Raw genomic sequence first — 14,314 nt, 5'->3', positions numbered from 1 at the left:
TTTTAGTGTTTAATTATTATTAGTTAATTTATTGACCGAAAAAGTGTTAGATGCGGAAACTTTTTCTAATACAAATATCAGTTTTGACAGACAATTGTTGCATTAGCCGCCACATCATATTATTATTCATGCATAAAGGTTATTTTATTCTGAGGTAACTAATATTTGGGAAAAGTCAACAAATAAGATAAATTTATAAAAATGAACTTGCTTTATGAAAGCTACGTTATGCATATTAAATAAAGTCAAAAAATTAAATTTTACAAATATTTTAAAAAAAAATTATATTTTATATATTATTGTAATTAATTTTTATTGTATCTAGTGACGATAATGATAACCTTATGGTTGATTTTGATAGTATTGATTGTTGATAATAAGATTGTTGGTAGTATTCATGTTGGAGATAGGAATGGAGCTAGAAACAGAAATAGAGACAGAAACTTAGATGGTGGAGAGTTAAATTAGTAATTTTATAAAGAAGTTAATAGTTAGTTGATTATATAAATTAACTATTGCCGTATATTTTGTCAAATAAAACACATCTTTAGAAAGTCGTTTTATCAAAGATATTTTTTGAAATCCATTTGATCAAAACCATAATCTTTTGAGGCTCAAAATAACTATTTATTCTTTAGAGTAAATTAGAATTATATAAGATTCAAGAAAAATATATGTATTGTTCAAATATATTGTAAGTCTAAGTTAAGTATCCATCTCTAAAGTCATGGAAATTTGATTCCAAGTTGTTAATGTGCTCAACAAATTAAAACATTTGAAAAAATTATATTTTTTAATTTTACTTATTGCATGTTTTAAGGAATCGACTCCTAACAAAAGAAGGAACTGTTTCTAACATCTCTTTGATAAGTTTAGCACTATAAATACAAGTAAGAAAAATCATAAAAAAACATGAAATTTTAAAATTATTTTTTATTTTTTTTTCTTATTTTTTTTCTAGAAGAGTGATTTAAATTATTTGTAATGTAAGTATAAATTTACTTTTTATATCTCACTGTTATTGTATCAGGTTTTAACTCTTAAAGACATCGGCTCTAAATAATTCTTGAAGTAATCCAAGCTTCAGCTCCAAGAACAAGAAAGAGATACTCCACTCTTTTTTACAATTAGTTTTTGATACGCATATGATCTTTTTTTTTTTTAGACACTAGCTCTGAGTAAATTTTGAAATAATTTCAACTTCAAGAATAAGAAAAAGCTATATAACTCTTTATAATTTGTATAACACACAAAGTTAAGAATTAAAACTGTTCTAAATGAGTAGATGATTACAAATGAAGTTCTAGGAACTAATTATTGTGTATTTTTCAGATTTTAGAAAAATCCTTTTTAAATATGTAAACAATTATTCTCCACATTCAAGTGATTTTAGTATCCAAGTTCATCCAAGTATTTTAGATTTACGCGCTTTTTTTTCCGCTTTCTTATTCCCTCTTCTTCTTCTTTCACTTTCATTACCGTCGTCACCAACTCCTCCTCCTCCTCCTCCTCCTCCTCCTCCTCCTATGTAGAATGAGGCAGAGCCGCCAGAGAATGACATTGCTTCTCGCCCATCCATGCATTTACCACAAAAAAAGTTGTATGATTTGTTATTAATGCAGCTTGCTTTTAGGGTATCTAAGTTAATGTAGAGATCCTCTTCAAAACTAGAATCTATTCAACAGCTAAATTACCCAGACGAAAATACCAAAACGAGGTTTAATCATCATCATCATCATCATCATCATCATCATCATCATCATCATCATCATCATTGTTATCGTCATTCTCGTCTTCTTCTAATGCGTATCGTCGTTATCGTTATCGTCGTTATTTTTGAATTTAATTTTTGGTTCATTCTGAATATAATTTTGGTTCATTTTAAAGTGAATTTAAGGTTCATTTGGTCTCGTTGTTCTTCACAATTTAAAACTCTTCCTCATCATCTTCTACTGCTTCTTCTTCTTCTTCTTATTTTATTTTGTCATAATTCTTCTTCTTTCACTCTATCAGGAGGAATAAAAATCAAGAAAAAGAGAAGAAAAATAAAAAAAATAAGAATAAAAGACTCCTCAAAACTCCTCATCATGTTGCTCACAAATACTCACATGAAAGGCCCAAGAATTACTTGCTCTATCACAAAAGCTCCTCATCAGATGTAAAACAAGTCTCTTGCTAAATTATGAAAGAAAGAAAGCAAGCCCATATCCAACACAAGCCCGATCGGTGGACCAACACCCAAACCCATACAACTCACATAGTCACTAACTAGGTATTCAAAATTCATTTCATTCGAACTCCATACCATACCACCAAAAAGCAAATTCTCTTTTCTCTCTCTTCTTTTTCTTTAACATCACATCACTCTTAAGCAAGAAGAAAGAAAAGCAAATTTCTGGAGCTAGGAAACGGTGAAGAACAAAAAGATTGTTTCCAAATTCAAGCAAGAAGAGAAAGTAAAAAGGCTACAGCAAGAGAGAAGATCACATCCGAATAGATGATCACAAAAAAATGTTTTTCATATTTGTGCTTCAACAAGGAATGTTGAAGAAATCCCCCGAGTCATAAGCATCGTTCTAGAAAATTAAAGAAAATGAAGTCAATGGTACTCTGCTGTGAATTAACGGTCAAGAAATAAATTGGGGGCCAAAGTAAAGATGCACGACCCAGATTCAATATTTTTGAAGAAAAAGGTTGAAAGAGAAAGGTTTGGTTGCATGTCACTGCTTCTGACCTCTCTCTCCTCTCTGAACGCCGCTGCTAATTTTGATTGTTAGAGAAGAAGACAAACAAGATGCTGAAGCAAGTTCCAAGTCTTGGAAGTTTCACTCCTCTATAATAGGGGTGAACGGCCAAGGATTAGAGCAAGAGAGAAAGAGCACTGGTTTCAGTTCTCATATCTTCGTGAGCCATTCTTGTTCTTCTCCTTCATGGTTTTCATTTTGTAATTCTATTTTTCAGTTAGTCTGTCTGAGTTTCATTGGTAAAAGGTAAACATGGTGAGGTTTGTAAGAAAAAGCCAATTAGTGAAAAAAGGGAGAGAGCTAGACTTGGAGAAAAAGCCTAAGTTATTTCAGAAATTCTTTGAATGTATTTCTGTTTTGTGGTCATGATCTTGAGGAAATTCCCTTGCAAGTTGGGTTAGCACTTTGCAGTTGAAAGTTAGGGTGAGTCCTAGTCAACTTCATGTTAGATTAGAATCTGGACTTGTCCCAGATAGGATTTGGATAGATCCTAGGGAGAATTGGTGATTATAATCTATTGAAAAGATAGTAAAATTCCATCATTATTGTGATGGAGACTGAATGTAAACTATATTACATTGGGTAGTCAAACTAGGATACATTTGTGTATCATTTTCTACTCTCTTCTCTGTTTCTGGTTATGCACTAAAGGAGACAAAAATAAAGTATCTCCAGATTTCTCTATAAAACTTCACTTCTTTACAACTCTCCTTGTAAATAACTCTGTTCTGTCTCCTACCGTATCAGGAGATAAAACTAAAGTCTATCCTGTATTCTCTCATCAGAAAGCAAGGTTTTAAGGGAAGTCAAAAGGGAGGCTTAGATTCAACCTTCCTTTTTCTTAGCCACTAATTACAGAGATCAAGCTTTGCAGCTTGGAAGAAAGATCCTAATGGCGAACAACATTGGTTCCAACATAATGGCTTACACACTGACAGATGGACAATCCAAAAACAGACCTCTATTCTTCAATAGAAAAAACTACAATTATTGGAAAGAAAGAATGAAGATATTTGTTCAGTTAGTAGATTACAACCTGTGGAATATCATCATGAACGGTCCTCAAATCCCCACCAAAACTGTCGCTGATGGAATTGTCACTCCCAAAACTGAAGCAGAGTAAAATGAAGAAGACAAGAAAAAGGTGGAACTCAATGCCAAGGCTGTCAACATGCTGAATTGTGAAATCAGTTTTGAGAAATATCGGAAGATTTCGAGATACAAAATAGCAAAAGAAATTTAGGATAAATTCCAAGTCACACGTGAGGGAACCACACAAGTGAAAGAAACCAGAATTGACATGCTGAGTAAGGAGTATGAGATGTTCCCTATGAAGGGAGGAGAATCAATTGATGACATATTTGAGAGGTTTTCTATCATCATTAATAGCTTAGATGCTATAGAGATTACTCACTCCGAACAAGTGCTGGTGAGGAAAGTCTTGAGAAGTCTGACAAAAGAGTGAGAAACAAAGACTACTGTTATCTCTGAAAGTAGTAACCTGAGTCAAATGACCTGTGATTAGCTGAGAGAAAAGTTACTAGCATATGAAATCACTCACATAAAAAATGATACAAAAAAGAAAGGAGTGACTCTTAAATCATGTACTGAATCATTGGATGATGAATCCAGTGATTATTTATCAAATGACAAGTTTATATTTTTTGCTAGAAAACTCAGAAAGATGATGAAATTAAGAGGAAGAAGTAGAGAAAGCAGCTCAAAGGGACCAAAAAAGGATCTAAGTAAGGTCATTTGCCACAACTACAAAGAAGTCGGACACTATAAATATGACTGTCCCAAGTTGAAAAAAGAAGACAAGTCAAAAGAAAAAACAAGAAGAATGGACTTATGACCTCTTGGAAAGATCTGAAAAATGACTTTGAAGAAGATGAAGATTCAGAGAACCATTCTCAAGCCTGCTTTATGGCCAACCATAGTCAGAATTATAAGTTTTGCCTATCATTTAAGAATAAGAATGACACGTGGTATTTGGATAGTGGATGCTCTAGGCACATGACCAAAAAGTCCATATTCTTCATCAAGTTGGACAAATATGATGAAGGCTTTGTGACTTTTGGTGACAATAGTAAAGGTAAAATTGTGGCCATAGGTTATTTTGGTTATTTTCAAGAAATTGGAATGCTTGGTTGTGTGTGAAAAATTTGGTGAAATTTTGTTTGAAGCTAAAAGACACAATAATGTGTTTGCACTAATCTTAGAGGAACTAAAAGAACAAAATGTAGCTTGTTTTACTTCCATAGAATCTGAAAAAATAGTTATGGCATAAGAAATTGGGACATACAAGCATGTTTCAAATTTCTAAGCTTGTAAAAAGAAATTTGGTTAGAGGTCTTCCTAAAATAAAATTTGACAAAGACATCACTTGTGATGCTTGTGAATTGGGTAAACAAACTAAAATTATTTCAAACTCAAGGATGACATCCCAACTAAAAGACCATTGGAATTACTACATATTGATCTTTTTGGTCTTACAAGAAAGTCTTGGTGGTAAGCACTATGACTTAGTGGTGGTTGATGACTATACTAGGTTTAGATGGGTTCTTTTCTTAGCTCATAAGAATGATGCCTTCATTACTTTTTCAACTCTATGCAAAAAGATCCAAAATGAAAAAGATTTGAAAATAGTTTCAATAAGAAGCGATCATGGAAAGAGTTTGAAAATCAATATTTTGAAGCATTTTGCGATAAATTTGGTATTTCACATAACTTTTTATGTCCTAGAACACCTTAACAAAATGGGGTTATTGAAAGAAGAAATAGAAGCCTTCAAGAAATGGCTAGGGCAATGCTTTGTGAAAATGATATTTCTAAATTTCTTTGGGCTCAAGCTGTGAACACAGCTTGTTACATTTTGAATCGAACCATTATTAGAAAAGTTTTAAAGAAAACACCTTATGAGCTTTAGAAAGGAGTACCACCCAATCTTAAGTATTTTCATATTTTTGGATGCAAATATTTTGTGTTGAACACTAAAGACAATCTTGAAAATTTTGATCCAAAATCTTATGAAGGTATCTTTGTTGGTTATGCAACCACTAATAAAGCCTATAGGGTTTACTTCAAAGAACATAGAATAATAGAGGAGTCCATACATGTCTCTTTTTGTGATTCTAACACCATTTCAAGTGTTATTGAAGAAAATGATGCAGGAACTGAAGCTAAATTGAGTTCTCAAAAGATTCAAGAAGAAGATAAATCAAAACCCTCTTTCAAAAATGCTATCTTTGATTCTGCAGATCAAAATATAGGAGACAATTCTGTTTTGTCTCCTACTGAAGCAGAGAACTCTGGTAATGTGAACAATACAGAATTGAATCAAGTTCAACCTAAGATTATCTCACCAAAGCCAAGAGAATGGAAGTTCTTGAAGAACTATCCGTATGAATTCATCATTGGAGATTCCTCTCATGGAGTTACCACAAAATTCTCAAGTAGAAAAAGAGCCGAACTCAATAACTTTGCTCTTATATCACAAGTGGAACCCCAAAATATGGAAGAAACACTTGAAGATCCCTCTTGGATAAAAGCAATGGAAGAAGAGTTGGTCCAATTTGATAAAAATGAGGTTTGGACTCTAGTGCCTTATCCGAATGGTAAGAAAATGGATCATCAAAAATAAATTAGATGAGGATGGTAGTGTTGTTAGAAATAAAGCTAGATTAGTAGCTCAAGGGTATGATCAAGAGGAGGGAATTGACTTTGACGAGTCATTTGTAACACCCTAACTACCAAAGCTCACGCTTCCGGCTGCGCGACCCTGATAGCTCGGACATTACGATGACACTTATATTATTTAATACTAAAATATGAGCCTGTTTAAAACTTTAAACCGCAATACCGCTCCCAAAAATACTTTTGTTCGATAACATACATCCTAAATACCATACAACTTACAAAAACTCACAAAGGATACATCCATATATATACATAGATATATATATCATATTACAAGCATTAACCAATACAATTCCTATCCCTCTTACAGAATGTATCAAGATAAAGGCAAGGGTACAATGAATAATAATCTAAAGTAATACAGAGCATATCAACAACAAAGTAAACTCTTTGTGACTTCTGCACCCATATCCTGAAAGGGGAAAAATGTAGGGGGGTGAGAACATCATCCTCGAAAGGGTTCTCAGTAGAGGGTTTTTGGGAATTACTGTAATAGGATACGTGAAGATAAACCGTACTACTGATTAATAACCGTCTTATGCTTCCTTTTCAAAAACAACGGTTTACAGTAAAAGTAAAGTCTGAAAATCTTTTCTGAAAGAAGAACCGTTCGATTCTCAAAAACTCAAAAGCCTTTCAAAACGGTTTATCTATGCTGAACCAAAACACCCTTTCATATTTTATTCCAAACCAGAAACACAAAACCGAAATCAACCATCGGTTCATCTCATTTCAACCACGGCCCTAGGCCCAAACAATCCAACCATCAACCAATCACCACAGTCCAACAGAGTCCCAGTAGCAAACACAAATAGGAAGATGCAAGCACAAACAAACAGTTATTGCAAGTAGAACAATTAGCAATTAATCACATAGGCAAACCAAGTATAATATGCACACCCAAACAATGTCACATAGATGCATATGATGCATGCCTGTCCCTAGTGGCTGATGATATCATCTGTCGGTTATAAAGCCAACCCAACAAGTCCTGGTAGCTAACCATTGGACTGTCCCTCTATCGCGCATCCCCAATTCGAGTTATACTCATCATAAACTTGATCATAATCATGATCCATATCCATCACCCTCACTGGTGAATATTTACGGGGGCGAGCTCATCCGGGACTTTCACAATGCCCGGCCACACTTACGACATAGGGTCAAAATAGCTTCGAGTCTCAACCTGGAGCACGTGGTGGCTAGCCACTTCTTTCTCCCAAGGAAACTCTTATCTCCGATAGTGGAAGTGCAACATTCACATTTATCAATGATTCAGCATAAACATGCATTCAATCTCATCCATGGATCAACATCCATCTCAGCCATCCGGCTCACGGTTCAGTCCAGAACCAGCCAATATTCATATCATACACAGCCATTCTGGCTCACGGTTCAATCCAGAACCAACCAATATTCATAATCATACACAGCCATTCTGGCCCATAATAAAACAGCACTTCCACTATTCAAAATCATCAAATTCATAAAATCAGCATTTAATCCATAAATCACTTTTTCTCAAATCATTTCACTTGAAATCAAGTTTTAACTCTTTTCAGCCTTGGCTTTAAAGATCTCATTTCTCAAATTATCTCAGGCTCATAAGCCACTTTTACTCAAGGAAAATTCCCTTTTTAAAACAAGCCACTCTCGGCTTCCTCTTTCCAAAACTTTCAAAACCATGGAAAGTTAAAGATTCCTTTTGAAACATTCAAAATCACCCATCCAACAATGGAATTTTTGTAACAAAAGTTCCTCGGCAGAGTCCCAAGTCCTTAGGGGAGAATAGCATAACTCATTTCGCCAAATTCATTTAAAATCATTAAAACCTTGTCTTTTCGATTTGAGTAATAAAATAAGATCTAAGCCAAACCAAGTCACGTAATCATTTACTTCTTTCAAAGCCGTTTTCTTTACTTAGGCAAAAACCAACTTCAACCCCCATGATAAATTCTAGAACGTTTCAACTGTTCAAAACTGTTTTAGTCTTGCAAGAATTCAGAATTCAAAGAGTACTTAAAACCTTTCTCAAAACATTTCAAAATGAAACTTGTCAATAGACATTCAGGTTCTTTCAAAGTCATTGAAACTCCTCTAATTGAAACCCTCGAGTCAAATTCAAAGGCATTGCCCTTGTCACATTTAAAGCAGCTTTAAAACATAAGTTTCATCTAAATAACTTTCTCCTGAAAGAGATACAATGCCTTCCTTAAAAAGCAAGATTAAATCACAATTTCCTCTTTACTAACTCATTTCGAAAGCATGAATCATCCTTTTCTTGATAATTCAAATAAAATAGTAGAAGTCTTTAACTCATCATTTGCCAGACAACATTTCAATAAAGACTCGGATTTTATAGAAATTTCGGCAGCACCTCCCCTAAAACTTGGACTTTGCCACCCGGTTCGGGTCCCAACTAAACCGTTTCACAATCCTTTTCAACAGCCCAAATTTCAAAATCAGTCCCAGGCAAGCCAAAATCTAACAGTCATCTCAATTCCATATTTCAAGAAAACCGTTTCAAAATCAAATCATTATCAGCCGAATAAACTCATTTCTAAAGTTTCAAGGAAACGGTTCAGTAATAACCATGTATAAAAAAAAAAACAGATCATTTAAAGCAAACCAGGCTGAATTCAAGAGTGTATTCTCTTTTTCACATTCTCAAGAAAATCAACTCAACTCAAATCAATTCCCAACGGATTAAACTCGATCTCAAAGCTTTAAAAGAATCAACTTCAAAAGCATTTCGTTTCATAAAACCACACAACAATTCAGCCAAACAAACATTCATAATCACTCGAGACAATCAAATAATACATAAGGCTGCTACAACCACCAAATACACATTGTCTCACATCAGTATCCATATGTAATAATTCCAATATAAAATATAGTTTTCGAAAAGCGCCCTACCTCAAAACGCGAAACCATAACCCAAACGCGTCATCGGAACTCTCAATCAACCCGAATTTACCAGCAGCTTACATCATAGCTTTGTTCACTTTCGCAGCAGTAAGGACAACCCTTTCGCGCAACATGTGGCTCCGATAACTTAATCCTAGAAAACATTATTATTGCGAAAGCCTTAAAACACATAACGGGATATGAACGGGGAAGCTTCAATACAAAGATACTTACTGTAACTAAAGAATACTGTCTGAACCAAAGAACAAAAGCCTCAGCGGTGGTTCCGACAGCCACAGAACTGCCCTTGGCAGCCAGAACCACCGTGACTCAGCCTGTTCCGTTAGTAATTCCAGCGACAGATGAATCAGTCCCCAAATCGAATACTAGTTGTAATGGAAATCTCCAAACAGAGCCAGCAACTATGTCTAGTAAAGGCAGCGACAATGTCACTTACTATAACCATTTTATTCAATACAACTAGTGTCAGCAACAATGCTTCTAGGTAGAAACGAATTGATGGAACAAGATGGAATCGGAAACAGGGTAAGGCTTACCCAAAAGTAGTGGTTCTCATGGTTCAAAATGGAGCCAGGGCAAGGCCAGAGCAACATCAACTCCAACAGCAGCAGTGGTGCTTTGTAAGATTCTAAAAACCCAGGAACAGAGGCAGAAAGGCATCTCCTTTCCTTGATTCATGCGGCGCTGCTCTTCTCTGTACACATAGTAGCAGCAACTCCCTCTGGTAGCAGCTCAGATGGTGGATTCCACCCACGACGACACTTTCTTCCACAACCGTGACAGCAGCGGCGATGGAAAGGCAGCGTTGCTTCCTCGCGACCCATCCCTTTTCCCTCTTCTCTGTTCGCAGCTCCCCGGCGGCGGCCAAGGACGGGTTTGACGGTGGCGACGCGACGAGGAGAACGGTGGAAACTCCACGCTCGGTGACGGTGGCAGGCGGCGATGGCTTCCCCGTGGTGGCTCCCTCTCGCGCATCCTCTCTCTCCCTGTGCGCGAGTTCAGCGGCGGCGAGGCAGTGAGGAGCGATGCTCTTCCTCCTCCTCGGTCAGACGACAGCGCGATGGTTGCGGTGAGACCAGCACACTGACACGAGTCTTCCCTCTTCCTCCTTCTTCCGCGACTTCCTCTCTCCCCCCTTCTTCCGCGACTCAGTCTCCCTTTCCCCTCTGTTTTTCTGCTTCTGTTTCTTTCCTTTCATGGAGAAAGAGGAAAAGAAACCGTGTGTGCTGCTGTCCGTGGACGAAAGGGAAGACATGGTAGGGTTTCGGCTGCTGGGATGAAGGTTTTAGGGTTTTATTTTCAAAAGTTAGGGTTAGGGGCATTATGGTAATTTCTGATAAAATTGTGGATAATATAGTAATTGAAACCCAATTTAAATCCAACACTAATTGTATATAGAAAATACTATTTGCTCATCAATCTTACAAATTATTTTCCATTAAATGCCCAAATCAAAATAATTAGAAATAATATAATTAAACCCTTTATTTTCCAAAGTAACAGTATTAATATTTAAAATATTAGTTATTTAGTCCAAATCATATAAAAATCCTTATTATTTCACAACTACCAACTTTATAATATAATTATAGTAAATAATCCAATAATTATCAAATTGGATAATAATCATAACTTATCTCAAATTCAATAAATCAAAACTTGCTTTAATTTTCTTTAATAAAGAAATTTCTGAAATTAAAGCTACAGAAACACTGAATTTGAAATTAGCTAATGATAGTCCTTTTTCAAAGGTTTTGGGTCTTACATCATTTGCTTCGGTAGCTAGAATAGAAGCAATAAGATTATTGCTTGCCTATGCTGTCCATAAAGGATTTAAACTCTTTTAAATGGATGTTAAGTTTGCTTTTTTGAAATGGTTTTATTGATAGATAGGTATACATAGCTCAACCCCCCAGTTTTGAAAATAAAATTTTTTCAAACAATGTATTTAAACTTTCAAAAGCTCTTTATAGTTTTAGATAAGCTCCAAGAGCTTGGTATGAAAGACTTAACTCTTTCTTGTTGAAAAATAATTTTCAAAGGGCACTACAGATACTACTCTTTTTATTAAAGAATCTAATGATCATTTCATACTTGTTCAAGTTTACGTGGATGACATTATGTTTAGATCGGTAAATGAAACCTTACGTGAAGAATTTGAAAAATTAATGACTAGTGAGTTTGATATGAGTATGATGGGAGAACTCACATTCTTTCTAGGACTCCAAATCAAACAAACTCCTAGTGAAATTTTTGTACATCAAGGTAAATATGGCAAGGAGTTAGTAAAGAAATTTAGTTTAGAAAATTCCAAACCAATGAGTACTCTGATGCATCCAAATTCTAAACTTGAAAAGGATGAAAATGGAAAAGATGTTGATGAAACAAGGTATAGAGAAATGATTGAATCTCTCATGTATCTAACATTTTCTAGACCATATATTGTTCAAAGTGTGGGTGTCAAAAGAATCATATCTTGGCTATGAAAATGATCATTAGATACATCAAAGACACAGTTGATTTTGGTCTTTGGTATTCTAAAACTGACAAATTCTGTATAGTTGGGTATTGTGATGCAGATTTTGCTGGAGATTGTGTTGATAGGATAAGTACTTCTGGAATGTGTTGCTTTCTTGGACAATCTTTGAATGTATAGTCAAGCAAGAAACAAGCTACTGTTGCTTTATCAACGGTTAAGGCTGAATATATTTCAGCTTCTTCTTGTCGTTCTCAATTAATATGGCATAAAACACAACTTGATGATTAAAAATTACAAGTCAATAGTATCCCTTTGTTTTGTAATAATTTGAGTGCCATAAATATCTCTAAAAATCCTGTTTTACACTCAAGAACTAAGCACATTGAAGTTAGATTTCATTCAATAAGAGAACATATGCAAAAGGGTACAATTGACATTGAATTTGTAAAAACTAAAGATCAATTGGCTGATATCTTCACTAAACCTTTATGTGAAGATAGATTCTGTAAATTGAAAACTGCTTTAGGGATTGTTAATCCTGAATTCTTGAGCTAAAATTGATTAACAAATTTCTGGTTATTTTTGTCCCTTATTTAGCAGGGAGACAAAATTGGGCAGATGATGACTCTCTCTAGGTTCCACAAAGTTCAGATAATGTATTAAGAAGGTCAATGAATCTGGAACTAAACCAAATCCATGGTGGCCTTGTATGTTTTCTTAACACTACTACTGAGCCCAAGAAATAGATATGTTGTTTTATGAAGTGGGCCTCTTGCTTGTTTTGATTATCAACATAAAAAAAGGGGGAGTATTTAATTTTCTAATATTTTATTTTAAGTCAAATCTGTCAGTTACTTTTCAAAATCTTTTTGATTAGTCACTTCTAAAATGTATGTATTGAATTTAAAAATTTGAAATTCCTTGAATTCTGTTTTATTAATTTGATTTAAGTTTTCAAGAATGTTTTATGCATTTAAGGTAGTTTTCAATTGAGAAAACTTTTCATCTATCCCATTACTCCACTACTTTCTCATTCTCTCTCTACTTCACCCTTTTATTTCCTTCATGATAAAAAAGAAAGTTACAACTCGTAGAGGAACAAGAATAATTCGTCTTCCTCATAATCCTCCTCCTTCTAGGCCTCAATCTCATACCCACATCTACATCCACTCACATTCCTCTTCCTCTCACTCCTCTCAACCACCTACGTCAATGGCAAGAACCTAAACCACACATCACAGGCCTTCATCGGCTCCTCAGGAGGCTGGCTCCTCAACGGCTAAAACGGCAAAAGGCAAAAGGCCCATGACTGACGAGGAACACCTCCCATCTCCTCCTCCTCGCTCAACCTCTCGTCCTCCTAGACGCTCTGCTCTATCAAGTCGACCAACCAAAGGTACTAAAAGACCTTCCCTTTAATATGTGAAAGAACCCTCCAATCTAAAATCTATTGATTACAAGTCTCACTTTGGAAACCGTTCCCATTCACACTATGACCCTTTTTGATTCTCTTCATGCATGGACTTTGAGTTTCATAAATCTGTCAAAACGTCCTCTTTGTTCATCTTATGTTGCTGATCTAGATGCTCGTCTGGCAGATAAGGTTTTGGATTTCAAAGAAAATTTTCAATCTTTAAATTGGAAAAATATTTTCAAAATCAGAAAACCTATTTATCCCAACTTAGTCAGGGAGTTTTATGCTAATATGTTGTATCATGATGGAGATATTCATTCTTATGTTAAGGACAATCAAATTATTTTAAACAAAGAATCCCTTAGTGATGTCCTCGATTATTATGATACTGGGGTAAATGCCTATGTATCTGGAAAATGGGATGATAATCTTGAACCCTGTTTTGAACTTGAGATAAATTTTTTTTATCTATGATGTTTGAAGATGCTGCTTATGAATTGATTTTGTGCTTTAATATCTGCATCTTGATTTGGTATTCTTTAGAAATTAGTGACTAATTTTTTTGTAAATAAACTAGCTCTGATTTTTGCTTGCTTCAAGGCTGGCTGATGAGATTTTTAGCCTTGATATATAATCGAACAGGTTCCCTAGATTTAGCTATTTAAAAATCATTGGATGTTTGGTATTATTCTTGTGAAAATTTTGATGAAATCAGGTTATAAAATGCAAACATTCAGGGAGAGCTTGAAGATAAAAAAAGGGAGAGCTTCATGACAAAGAAAACATCAAAGGGAAGTTTCTAAATCTCATTTCCTTTCTTTCAATTTATTTTAATAATATTTGTTATCAAGGGAGAGATTGTTGAGTTTAGTGAACTAAACTATGATTAAGATGATGACTAAATATTATTGGGATTATTATCAAATTGTGTGTATAATATATTTTGTTTAGTGTGCAGAATTGAATTAATCACAATGGCCCATTAAGCATGAAAACAAACCCACAAACACTCACATGAAAGGCCCAAGAATTACTTGCTCTATCACA

At 34.8% G+C, this 14,314-nt stretch overlaps 1 long non-coding RNA gene across 1 annotated transcript; it reads right to left on the bottom strand.

The window, feature by feature from the left end:
• LOC110264551 lies at window positions 6,676-9,655 on the bottom strand. Its single transcript, XR_002350726.1, has 3 exons — window positions 9,588-9,655; window positions 9,363-9,507; window positions 6,676-6,855 (listed from the first exon to the last, which is right to left on the bottom strand). It is a non-coding gene; the product is annotated as an uncharacterized LOC110264551 (long non-coding RNA).

Source organism: Arachis ipaensis, chromosome B07 (genome assembly GCF_000816755.2).
Source record: "Arachis ipaensis cultivar K30076 chromosome B07, Araip1.1, whole genome shotgun sequence".
In the NCBI taxonomy this organism is placed as follows: Eukaryota; Viridiplantae; Streptophyta; class Magnoliopsida; order Fabales; family Fabaceae; genus Arachis; species Arachis ipaensis.
This window is presented reverse-complemented; position numbering and strand designations above follow the sequence as displayed.